The sequence below is a fragment of the Drosophila teissieri genome, unplaced genomic scaffold, assembly GCF_016746235.2.
Source record: "Drosophila teissieri strain GT53w unplaced genomic scaffold, Prin_Dtei_1.1 Segkk13_quiver_pilon_scaf, whole genome shotgun sequence".
In the NCBI taxonomy this organism is placed as follows: domain Eukaryota; kingdom Metazoa; phylum Arthropoda; class Insecta; order Diptera; family Drosophilidae; genus Drosophila; species Drosophila teissieri.
The window spans coordinates 623,093-635,452 of record NW_025224993.1 but is presented as its reverse complement, the minus strand read 5'-3'; the positions used below and the strand labels follow the sequence as shown (position 1 = coordinate 635,452).

Sequence of the window (12,360 nt, the reverse complement as noted above, 5' to 3'; positions counted from 1 at the left end):
AGACGCCAGCACCTAGTAATGTGCGCATAGGTGTACTACTGCACCTGCACCGATCTTCTCCTTTCGTTCTTCTTTCTTTCCTCGCTATAGCTGTCGCGTTATCTAAACTAGTTTTTTAAGCTTATGCCTTAGGCTTATATCTGCATCTCGAAATAAACAAGAGCAAAACGTGGTCGTGAGTTCTTATTAATTATAACGAGTGGCATAGTGGCCATAAACAACAACAGTGAACAAAAATGTTTAATTGTCTTATAAAAAATATTTTTAGCATTCGACATAATCTGAGGAGAGAAGAAATTTAAACAATTAATGTCCGATATAAAGTTATTTTGCTTTTGTATACGTTTTGTTTTTTTTTCCTACGAGTAACGGGTAAACCAAGAGAGAACGCTCGACTAGTTCCCCGACTATCTCATACCCGGTTTGTAGGCGTGGCAACATTAATAGACAAAATTGCGCTGCTTCTATGTCTCTGGAGTTTGCATGCTGAATCTCAACTTTCTAGCTTTTATAGTTCCTGAGAACTCGACGTTCATACGGACGGACAGACGGACATGGCCAGATCGACTCGGCTATTGATCCTAATCAAGAATATATATACTTTATATGGGCGGAAACGCTTCCTTCTCCCTGTTACATACATTTCAAGGAATCTAGTATACCCTTTTACTCTACGAGTAACGGGTATAACAAGAGAGATCGTTATAGTCGAGTTCCCTGACTATCTGCTAACCTTTAGTCAGGTAGTGGAAGTGCGCAGGAGAGTCTTCAACACTGACAGTTTTTGGCGTTTTGTGGACGTTAGAGGGGGCGTGGCAAAATGTTTTTTGGTAAATCGATAGAAACTTACAAAACTAATACAAAAATGAAAAAATATCAACAACATTTTCAAAAGTGTGGGCGTGGCAGTTTTTGGCGGTTTGTGGGCGTGGCAAAATGTTTTTTGGCAAATCGATAGAAATTTAGAAGACTAATACGAAAATAAAAAAATATAAAAACATTTTTCAAAAGTGTGGGCGTGGCAGTTTTGGGCGGTTTGTGGGAGTTAAAGTGGGCGTGGCAACATGAATAGACAAACTTGTGCTGCGTCTATGTCTCTGGAGTCTGTATGCTTAATCTCAACATTCTAGTCTTTGTAGTTCCTGAGATCTCGACGTTCATATGGACGGACAGACGGACATGGCCATATCGACTCGGCTATTGATCCTGACCAAGAATATACTTTATGGTCGGAAACGCTTCCGTCTGCCTGTTACATACATTTCAACGAATCTAGTATACCCTTTTACTCTACGAGTAACGGGTATAACTAGCTACAAGGCCCAGGTCTAGTAAACGTGCCACAGATTTCGAATATAATTAACTTTCAACCCAAGTTTATTGTTTTGTCCCTGTATTGTTTAATACAAGAGCATTGTAAGAATGTTTTTTGGGGAAAAGCAAAACACACAATATCTGATTTATATATGACTTCAATTTAATTACTTGCGAATTAAGATATGTATGTATATGTACGAACAAATATGTTCGGTATGTAGGATAGGTAGGGTATGTAGGGTATGTTGGGTTTTTTTATTATGTAGGGTATATAGAGTATGTTGGGTTTTTTTTATTATGTAGGGTATATAGGGTATGTAGGGTACTTAGGTATTTAGGATTTGCAGCGTCGAAGCAGCTTAAAACAATGTTTTATTTATTTCTTGAATAACCTCCTTATTAAGCTCTGAAACAAGGCGTGCAAAGTTGCGAACTACTGCGATAACCACCGAACTGGTGGAATCCTACCTTATTATCAAACTCAACTGCACGCCTAAACATTTTTTCTTCTAGCCAATTAACCAATAAATTATATACAATGTAAATCTCTTACCTAACCATCTATGTAACAGATAAATCAATAAAACTATTTAAGCATAGTGCAAGTATGATTTAAATCTACACCCACACCCACTTTACACATAAAAGGACTAGGATTAAAGAAAATATTATTACAATTTTATTTTGAGCATTCATTCAATCTGTCCACGTCCGACTGTTTTCCAATCTGTCCGACTTCAAGATTGCCGTGTTAAAATGTAATTTTTAAAATTATATAAATGTTGTCTGCGGTTGGTGAAACATTTACGAACGTTGCTCGATGAAGACCCGCGCCAAACACTTCTGAAGTTGTCCACTTCACTCGGAGTCGACTTTTCGACGGTCAGAAAACGCATCAAAAGCCATAGGAATGATCTGGACAACTCCAAAAGTGTTTTACACAGGTCCTCAATGAGCAAAGTTAAAATAAAAGAGTAACACTCCCCGAAACGATTTTTCAGGCACAAACTTGGACATGTTTGATATTGCACAAATTAATTCCAACACCAATTACAATGATATGTAATTTATATGTAATTTATTTGTAGAGCAGAGCTTATTATCGGCACTTTTATAATAAATGCATGCCACAAGAGTTTCTGAGGAGATCGGCAGTTGGTAATCCAAGCTAGATTATTCGGATCTAGAGATAATTCGATTGTCAAAACTTCAATCTTCTTTGTAAGTCTGAAGGTGTCCGATATTGCCGAAAAACAGATATGTCAAAATTGAAGGTCATGTTAAAATTAATTTGTAATGTAATTTTCATAGCGTAAAAACGGTATGTACATTTAACAAGGCTTTAATTAATTTTTGAATTTAATGAATTCTTTAATTTTTTACACAATGTTATTAATTGTAATATTACTTATACAAAGATTACTCACCAGCATGGCAATATTGAGCATTACAACTTCATCGTCCTCACGACGATTCCCTGACATTTCCTCCTGCCAGACCAAGGGATGACTGGGAGTGCTGGACATGGTTTGGTTTACATTGAACGTTACATTCTCATGGGTCATAATCTCCCTAAATGCCACAATTAACCATTTGTATTTTGTTATTTACTTTATGGCTAACTTACTTGTATACATAGGGACCAACTTGTTCGACTTTAAGCTGCTCGCGACCCGCTAAAAACGCCTTAGCATTGGTTATGTTAAATAAATATATCTTGATGTACAGATCGACTGGAGGCTGGGCCCACAGATTAAAGATCTCACCTCCCTCCGTCATTATTAACTTCTGCAAAAATAACGTTAAAGTAAATGAGTTTTTATTGCGGTGGAGTATGCTACCAAAGTTGTGAATAATAATTTGAATTTGCCGAGCTGGAATTCTCGTTTCTGAACATTTGATAATTCTTAATGTGAAAAAGCATTTCAAAAAGCTTCTAAAGTCTTAGGTGCTTACCCATTTAAATATCAAATCGTATGGTTCCAAAACTTTAATCAGCGTGCCTGTTATAATAGCCAAAAATCCGATAGCTAATAGTATAAATAAGCCTGTAATTCAAAAATTCATAATTAAAAAAGATTTTAAAGCTTGCTTAAGTTTGTTGATAAAATTATAATGTGAATCATAAAATGAGTTGATTGACATAAGCTGCAAATGCATTCTAACGTATTTTTTTCAGCTGACTCAAAATCACGGACTATTTGTTTAAAGTAACGACTAAGTAAGACTATTCCGATAGTCTATATTGATAAACGAGTTATGTGCGAGGTGTCACAAATTCCTATAAAATACTTTGAATGAATTATTTAATATTTTGACGCAACATTTGTTCTGTAAAAGATATTTACTTCCAAATACAATCGCATGAATCATCTAACCGTAACTGTAAAAAATCGCCAAATGAATATATGGTTACTGTTTTTCTGTACATTCTATTTTGTCGACTTTATGGCCACGAATTATAAATATCGGAGCGAAACAAAACTAAATCAGAATTAAACAATTATTTAATTGTATATTCATTTACAATTATATATTACTTTGATAGAAACGTTTCCGACCCTATAAAGTATAAATATTCTTGATAGGGACCACTAGGCGAGTCAATCTCACCATGTTCCGTCCCACAAATCGCCCGCACTTGTCACTGAGATTGTCAGGCGCACTTCAATACCAAACCTCTTAACATTTAGACACATACAAAAATCTATTTTATATTAATCAAAAGGAATATTGCCTCAGACTATTGTGCCGCAGTTTTAAAAGCTAATTATCGAAATTGTGGAAGAGATGCATTCGAGAAGTTACTTGCGAACCAGTATTTACTGTAAAAACAGAATGGTAACATAAAAACTACTGAACCCAGTAACAAGAAAACTACTCAACCCATTTTCTTCATATAGAATTCATTTTAAAGAGAATAAACATTAGTTTTATATAGACTAAGGAATTTGAAAACAAAACATTTTTAGACCCTTCTTGACAGCAATTATAACGAATTATTTTCTGAAAATCCCGAATTTTGCTTTTCGGAGCTTTTTTACAGATTTAATTTTTTAATTTCGAAAACTTATTAGTTTATCGACGACAAAAAACCTTCCCGAGTAAGAAAATGTTTGGATTGTTGATTTCAGACTAAGAATGTGTCCAGCATTGTGACTGAAAAACTTGTTATATTTCCATTTAGGAAAATAATTTGGTTTACCCCATGAATCACTCTAATAAATATAAGATTAGAAAGACTACAAGGCGACTGCAAAGACATTTTCTTCCAGCCTCTGAAATTAGTTCCCAACTAATCCTTTAAAAGCAAAATTTTCCACATTTTTTAAAACACATTTTTGCTAACAAAGGAGGTAAAATTGTGCGGTGGTACCGTCCTTAACGAGTTTAAGATAGAGAGAACCTTGCCATTTTTGCCTGCTTATATTTTGCAACAAAGTTTGCTATGTATTTGTTCTTACACTATGCTACAATCTATATTTTTGTAAACTACATTACGGTAGGGTGTGAACCAACTTTCGTATATATTTTATTGTGTGCACACATTTTAAAAGTTGCTTTCAAAGTCTAAGGCTTAATAGAAGAAATGGTTGGTAATAAAATGTTTTCTGATTTGGACTCTCGACTCTAACGTTGAAGCTGTTTTCAAAAGGTGATCCATACAGAGCTATATTTGGATCGTATCGGAACGACCTTTGGACCGTATCGGAACGATCTTCGGATAGTATCGGAACTATTGTTCATGTCACAAATCCCGTAGCGAAAGTAAGCCTACAAGGTCTTTTAGATCATACAAAAGCACAAATGATAAAGAATAAAATGCAATCAAACTTCTTATGCACTGAGTTGATATTAAGTTATGGTTTAGCTTAAACTGTTGCTGTTTAATTATATATTACTTATTCATTAAGTCTTTTTAAAATTGTAAATAATAATATATACATTTTCTAACTGAAAGGAATTATTAAGGATTTCAGAAATGTACGTATATCGGGTCTCGCATTCGCCAGCAAATCTTATTGATGTGTTGTAATCGTGGCAACTTTGGAGATCCAATACTGATCTAGCACGCCTAAGGTGTGCAAGGCATTATCGTTTGTTATATACATACGTGAATATGCAAAAATGCTGCGAGAGCATCTAAGCTCACCTTTTTCTGTCTCTTTTATCTTGTGTACTCTCGCGCTTGCACTTTTGACTTAGCGTTCACCATAGTTAATCAATTCAGTCGCTAATATCATTCGGTTTCGTAACATATGCGTCAATGCCAATTATCGCCTTAAAAAATATAAATAAAATACATTCTTTCGGAAACTCTAATATCTTATTATCGTTGTCTGATTATTAAAAATAGCTTAACAATGTTTTTTCTTTTTGCTTAAATGATTTCGTTAACCGTACCGTTATTTGTGTATCTGCTTTTGAGTTCCAGTGTTAATAACTACCTGCATGTTATTGGATTCAATAAATTTTGATTCGGACATTTTAAACAATTTCGAGTTCATTAGGGGCGTCCGCTATCACTTTCAATGCGGTGCCTAAGAAGTTTTGTTCTAGTGTGCCAATTCGTTGGTGCATCCTTAATACGGAGAAAATATCTCTAATGTGGTTAGTACCGACGTCTAGTAACTTCGCATGTGCAATTGTGGAAAAAAATCGAACTATCTGGATGTTTTGCCTTTTATAATTAAGAATTCTGTCGATCTGCTTGAATGTCAAAGGTAGTTCGTGTGTTTCCACACCAAAGCAACAGCAAAAACGGCTGGAAGGCGAGAGGAGGCACCCAGCGGCCGTGCACAAAAAGGAAAATAACGAAATCCCCTCGGCCCAGCATTCGAATATCTAAAAAGGGAATTAGTGAAACCAACACTTCTTCAGTACCCGGATTTCAGCAAAACATTTTGCATAACCACAGATGCTGTACTATCTCAAGACCATAATGGCCAACAGCTACCAGTGGCATACGCTTCAAGAACCTTTACAAAAGGCGAAAGTAATAAGTCAACAACGAATCACGAATTAGCAGCTTTACATTGGGCAAATAATTAGTTCAGACCATATATACATGTGAGCTGAGTTATTATGCTTAACTCGATTTATTATTATGAAGTATAAGTATTAATATATTGTTGGAAATGTAACAAGATTGTTCGGCTATTTCTGCTTTCTTCACTTTTTCTGCTTCGGCGTCACCTTTTTTGTCTCTGCTGATTCCTCCTTCTGATATATCGCTTCCGCGTTGCCAACCTTTTTTTTCCAATGTCATAGCGCGTCATGTACTCTTCAGCTGCTGCTGTAATCTTAATGTTAAGCTGCTTAATCCTCTGCTAGTATTCTGCTGCTTTTCTGCTGCCTTTCGGCTGATTTTCTGCTGACGCTCCGCTGCTTCACCATCTTACATTCGGCCATTCCTGATTACTTATCTGTCCCAGATGAACAAGCATCATCATTGTCCTGCACGTAACGCCACAACTTCATGTGATCACAGCTGGTGGTAGTGTTGGTGGGACCTTCTACGTCAGCTGCTTTTCGAACATCGTAACGGCCATTTCTTTTGACTTTTGAAATTTCATACGGCCCCAAATATTCGGCAGCCAGTTTCTTTTCACGCCAAACATTAGCTCAAATGGTGACTTCTTCGTTGACGCATGTACGTGGGAATTTACAGCTCGCTGCACCACTGACACTGCCTTAAACCACTTGCCTGGATCTTCTGATGAAAGCTTTGATATTATTGATAAAACTGTACGGTTCACCCATTCGATCCGTTTCCTCGGGGAACTCCGGTTTTACTCCAAACACGGTCAATACCGGTTTCCTTCATATGCTCTGCAAACAAGTTGGCCGTAAAGGCGGAGCCTCTGTCAGAAACAATGTATTTATATTGCTTTCCAGTTGCACCATGGGACCTAGATGATCAACATGCAACGTATGAAGTGTCTGATCACCTTTGACGATACAATATAGAAGTCCTTCCTTTTTGCCCAGCTTTTTGTTAAAAATTATGCATCTTACGCCTGCGTTGTGGGCATCAACAATAACCACTTTTTCCATCGCTTTCGGAATTACAAGAAGATCACTGCCTTTCACCTCCTTATATACAAGTCCACCTTTTATCTTATATCCCTTATAAGAACCGCTGGCGAGAATTTCCTTAATGGCTTTTATCATTTCATCTTTTCTTTGCGCATTTTTAATACGCGCTCGAATTTCTGCAGATAAATAATCCACTGCGTTACTGCTCTTGGCACATCCGCCTTCTGCAGGGTTTGCATGAATGCAGCGCAAACTGTTATTAATTTGAACGGTGTGCCCAGCAAACAGTGTCTGAATTTCTTAACCGCTAGATACACGGCTTTTGCTTCGAGAATGTAACTGTGTTGGCGAGACTCAACTTCGGTTGTCTTCTTGCTCCAATACTGGATTGGGTAAAGTCTGCAATCCGACCATTGCATTAATACCGCTGCAAATGCGTTTTTCGATGCGTCCGTGTGTAACTCGGTTTTGGCTCCTCTGGAATACAGTTTCAAACAAGAGAGAACGCTATAGTCGAGTTCCCCGACTATCTGATACCCGTTACTCAGCTAGTGGAATAGCGAAGGAGAGTCTTCAGCACTGACAGTTTTTGGCGGTTTGTGGGCGTTAGAGTGGGCGTGGCAAAAAGTTTTTTGGCAAATCGATAGAAATTTACAAGACTAATACAAAAATGAAAAAATATCAACAACATTTTTCAAAAGTGTGGGCGTGGCAGTCTTGGGTGGTTTGTGGGCGTTAGAGTGGGCGTGGCAATATGAATCGACAAACTTGCGCTGCGTCTATGTCTCTGGAGTCTGTATGCTTAGTCTCAACTTTCTACCTTTTGTAGTTCCTGAGATCTCGACTTTCATACGGACGGACAGACAGACGGACAGACAGACGGACAGACGGAAAGACGGACGGACAGACGGACATGGCCAGATCGACTCGGCTATTGATCCTGATCAAGAATATATATACTTTATATGGTCGGAAACGCTTCCTTCTGCCTGTTACATACTTTTCAACGAATCTAGTATACCCTTTTACTCTACGAGTAACGGGTATAAATATACATAAGAAAATTATTGTTTAATATTGTAAACAAAAAGAAGAACATCCGCACCTTGAAACTAATGTCAAGGAAATAATTCAACCAGAAAACAATATTACGATATACCCAAAATTAACGACCTGAGGACAGGCCAAATTCAATGATTGGGGGAGTGACATATCCAGAAGTCCCTAAGACTTAAGCACATGCCTACACAATACACATACAACATGTACACACCCTACACTACTCTGGATGTACTCAACAGATACCAGATAAGAATAAGACTGTCATATGATCCTCAAGACAAGGTTGAGTGGAAAAACCCAAACTTCTGATAAGTCACCCACTGGTAGACTAAACATCCGTTGCCTAATTTAAGCATTCCTTGCTTAAGCCCTTGCACCATCGTCACGTTCCCACGTTCAAAGCTCGGACTCGCAATCCCGAAAAACAGAAGTATTAGATTGCAATAAACAAAATTATAAGAATCTAAGAGCACTTATATCCAAGAGCGAATGCACTTGAATCCAAGAGAAATGCAAATACAATTAAAGTCAGAAACTCAAAAGCTCTCTCTCTTCATTTGATCAGATCGCTAAAGTCTAAAGTCCATATTAGAAAAGCTCGACACCGAGGTTTGAACGTCAATCAAATCAGAGTAATTATCAGAGTTCAGTTTGAGGCCTAATTATAATCGGTCGGTGTTCTTCTCAAGAAATAATATTGTAATCATTCAGTAAAATAAAATTATATTTTTTTTACATATGAGTATTGCGATTATTTAATTATATACATATATTTCCTCGTCCTTTACTGTCTTCTATATCGCGTCTATCTTCCCGCGATTCCCGCCGTACGATACACGGCAGCGCCCCTCGGTCGGTTGGGCGGGAGGTGTGGCCGTGGGACTCGCGCGAAACAAAAAAAAAAAAAAGATGCACGTTCGGTAAAACGCTATATAGTGGATGGCCTAAAAATGTGGAGCGACTTTAAATACACTCTCTATTGTTGCAAATCTTTTAGAGAGATTCAGGAGCAGTATGAGGTTTTTGAACGCGTAGCCGAAAAGGGAAAAAAGCCGTTCCAGTCAAGCGATGGTAATTGGGCACTAAACCAGAAGATGCAGCACGAGTTCAACGATTGAAAGAATCATTGCTTTACCTGTGGATCCGCAGATCATTTGCGTAAGGATTGCAAGGCTGCCACGAAATGCTTTAGTCGCAACAAAGAGGGACACATGTCTAAGAATTGTCCTGGATCAGCTGCTGGTATTCAAGTTGTGCAAACCAAATCATATGAGTATTTATAATATTAATACAAATGATGAAATCGATGTTCCTCCCCAGTACGCAAAAGAAGTGTCGATGCTGATCAAAAACTATAAGGCAGCGGATTCGGTTGCAGAGGTCGCAGTTAAGCTGCGAATTGTTCCAGATGGCGAGATCATCCCATTTCGTCAGCCCCCGAGTCGATTCGCAATTGCCGAAGAAAAAGATGTTGAAAGGCAGATTGGCGAATGGTTAGCTGCTGGAATTATACGACCGTCCACATCAAACTTTGCTAGTCGCCTGGTTCTTGTAAACAAAAAGGATGGCACACGTCGCATATGCGTTGATTTTTGGAAGCTGAACTCGATGGTGTCCCGTCCCGATAATCGACGACGTTCTAGAAAAACTGCAAAAAACGAAGTATTTCACCGTGATGGATTTGTTCACGTTGCTATAGAAGAAGAGAGCAAGAAATATACTGCATTTATCACCAAATCAGGACTCTACGAATTCAACAGAACTCCGTTTGGATTTCGAAACTCGCCGGCTGTTTTTATTCGCTATGTGAACCACATGTTTCAGGAGCTAATGAACAAGGATGCTCTGGACTTATATATGGAGCAGAGCACTTTTTGGAAAAGATGGCACTAGTTTTCAAAAAAGCAGGAGCGTTTGGTTTGAAGATCAAGTGGCGAAAATGTCACTTCTTGCAGACAAAGATTTCCTTCTTGGGCCATAACATCGAAAACGGAAATTTGTGGCCTGGGCAAGAGAAGACGGGAGCAGCTAGCAAATTTTCGGTGCCGAAGAACGTCAGAGCTGTACAAGCTGTTTTGGGATTGACCGGATTTTTCAAGAAATTTGTGTTCAACTATTTATAGAATGCAAGTTATCCAACCCGTAAACATAGCACTCTATCCCAGTTTATAAACAAATTTTAAATTTCAATCTAGGCGGCATTTCCTTTGTCTTTGTTTTTGTCATTGCCTTTGCCAGCGCTTAGCTACCCGCTAAGATAAACCATCAAACTCCAAAAAAAACACAGCTTCCGCTTGGAGACCAAACCATGGTCAACTTATTGCGCATCAAACTGCATCGGTCAGCATAATTGAATTTCACAATGCAGAGAAATAATTTCAGCATCAAGCTTTTATTCTAAACATAATTGAAAGTTCAAAAAGTTTCCAAAGAAAAGCTTCTGGCCGAGGTTGATTGGATCACGATTTAGAATCTAAGAGGCAGTCTGTTTCGGGATCGGATCGAGAACGATCGAAGATAAAATCAGATAATAGTGTCTTGTAGAATTGTTTAAGTGAAAAAGTTTATCACCAATAAATTTATAAAAATATAAAAAAAATTTTTTTAAATAATTTTTTAACAACAATTTGAATTGGCGCCCAACGTGGGGCGGTGTCATTTAAAAGTTCTAAATAAATATTTACGATAATAAGTTAAATATAAAACGGAACTCGCGCCGCCAACAACCCATATTTTTAGAGGAAAAATTAAAACATCCTCATTAATCCAACGACATCTAACTACTGTGACAGTGATCGTGGAAAAACTTTGGAAATTAATTAATGCAATAATCCAATTAAGAAACCAAACCAAAAACTATAACCAAAATATTCCAAAAAATATAATAAAAAATCAACACCAAGAAGGAAGGAAGAGCAGAGAGCCATCCCCCGCCACAGCTGAATACAAAAAATTTTTGAAGGAAGACCCCAACAGAAAATAATCAGGACAACTAAACTGAAGGAAGAATAGAACGGAAAGTATCGTGAGCAGAATAAAATAATATTAAGTCTTTAAACAATTTAATAAAACAAGATCAGGATATACAAAATACTATAAAGTGTAAAAAAATTTAAAATCTATTTTCTATAAATATAAGAAAACAATCTGGAAAATTTAATAAAAAGTTTTGAAGATTTAAATTTAACAATGGCAACCGGAGGTTCAGTACCAATCCTCTCTGCGGGCGGGATATCCAACGCCAGCAATCTGACAATAGAATTAATTAACCGATTAATAAGTGTACAATTGAGTGAAGTGACCAGAAAAATTGAAGGGATAGAAGGGCAGATAATCGCTAGCAAAAATGTAGTGAAAGATTATAAAATCCAAACAATCGACCCAACTATAAAATGTGAAACTACCCTAGAGGTTGTTAAATCTTTACCAAAGTTCACAGGAGAAATAACCCAATAATCTTTCCAGATTTCCAAGCAATTCTTTCCAGATTGGATTTTATTTATAACGATAAAAGACCAATCCATATTCTCGAATCAGAATTAAGCATCCTTAGGCAGGGACGTATGGCCATTACAGAATTCTACAACGAGGTAAACAAGAAAATGACATTACTGATAAATAAAACCATAATGACATATGGAAAAGACAGCAAAATAACCAAAGAAACGAATAAAACAATTAGGAGCAACGCTCTTAGAATTTTTATTTCTGGATTGAACGGTTCAATCTCAGAAACACTATTTTCTCTAAACCCACCAGACTTGCCAAATGCTTTGGCAAAGTGTCAAGAACTAGAGTCTAACAACTTTCGAGCCCAATAATATTAATTATAATAATAATAATAATAATAATAATAATAATAATAACAGAATGAATAATAATTGGAGTAACAACCTGAATAATAATTGGCCGCAAAACGGGAACTTTGGGCAAAATAATAAT

General features: G+C 37.1%; 1 pseudogene; it reads right to left on the bottom strand.

The window, feature by feature from the left end:
- Nucleotides 1-12,360, bottom strand: part of LOC122625591 — a 182,415-nt pseudogene that overhangs the window by 126,860 nt on the left and 43,195 nt on the right.